Source organism: Otolemur garnettii, unplaced genomic scaffold (genome assembly GCF_000181295.1).
Source record: "Otolemur garnettii isolate 467f Iridium unplaced genomic scaffold, OtoGar3 scaffold00048, whole genome shotgun sequence".
Taxonomy (NCBI): domain Eukaryota; kingdom Metazoa; phylum Chordata; class Mammalia; order Primates; family Galagidae; genus Otolemur; species Otolemur garnettii.
In genome coordinates, this window is record NW_003852443.1 from 3313005 (window position 1) to 3314104 (window position 1100).

Consider the following 1100-nt stretch of genomic DNA (forward strand, 5'->3'; position numbering starts at 1 on the left):
AAATCCAGCAGAAGAAAAGAAATAACCAAAATTAGAGCAGAATTAAATGAGATTGAAAACAAAAGGATTATAGAACAGACCAACAAATCAAAAAGTTGTTTTTTTAAAAAAATTAGCAAAATCAATAAACCTTTGGCCAACCTAACCAAGAAAAAAGGAATAAAGTCTCTAATCTCATCAATCAGAAATGGTAAAGACAAAATAACAAAAGACCTTTTAGAAATTAAAAAAAAATCCTTAATAAATATTACAAGAAACTTTATTCCCAGAAATACAACAATCTGAAGGAAATCGACCAATACTTGGAAGCACATCATCTCACAAGACTTAGCCAGAATGCAGTGGAAATGTTGAACAGACCTATATCAAGCTCTGAAATAGCATCAACTAACAAAATCTCTCTAAAAAGAAAAGCCCAGGACCAGACGGCTTCACGTCAGAATTTTACCAAACCTTTAAAGAGGAACTAGTATCTATGTTACTCAACCTTTTCCAAAACATAGAAAAAGACGGAATACTACCGAACACATTCTATGAAGCTAACATCACCCTGATCCCCAAAATAGGAAAAGACCCAATAAGAAAAGAAAATGATAGACCAATATCCCTAATGAATATTGATGCAAAAACATTCAACAAAATCCTAACAAACAGAATCCAGAAACACATCAAATAAATCATACACCACAACCAAGTGGGTTTTATTCCAGGATCTCAAGGATGGTTCAACATACATAAATCTATAAATATAATTCATCACATAAACAAATTAAAAAACAAAGACTATATGATTCTTTCAATTGGTGCAGAAAAAGTGTTTGATAATATCCAGCATCCCTTCATGATCAGAACACTTAAGAAAATTAGTATAGAAGGGACATTTCTTAAACTAAAGAGGCCATCTACAGCAAACCCACAGCCAATATTGTATTGAATGGAGTTAAGTTGAAATCTTTTCCACTCAGATCAGGAACAAGGCAAAGTTGCCCATTGTCTCCATTGTTCTTTAACATCGTAATGGAAGTTTTAGCCATCACAATCAGGGAAGAAAAAGCAATCAAGGATATCCATATAGGGTCAGAAGAGATTAAACTTTCACT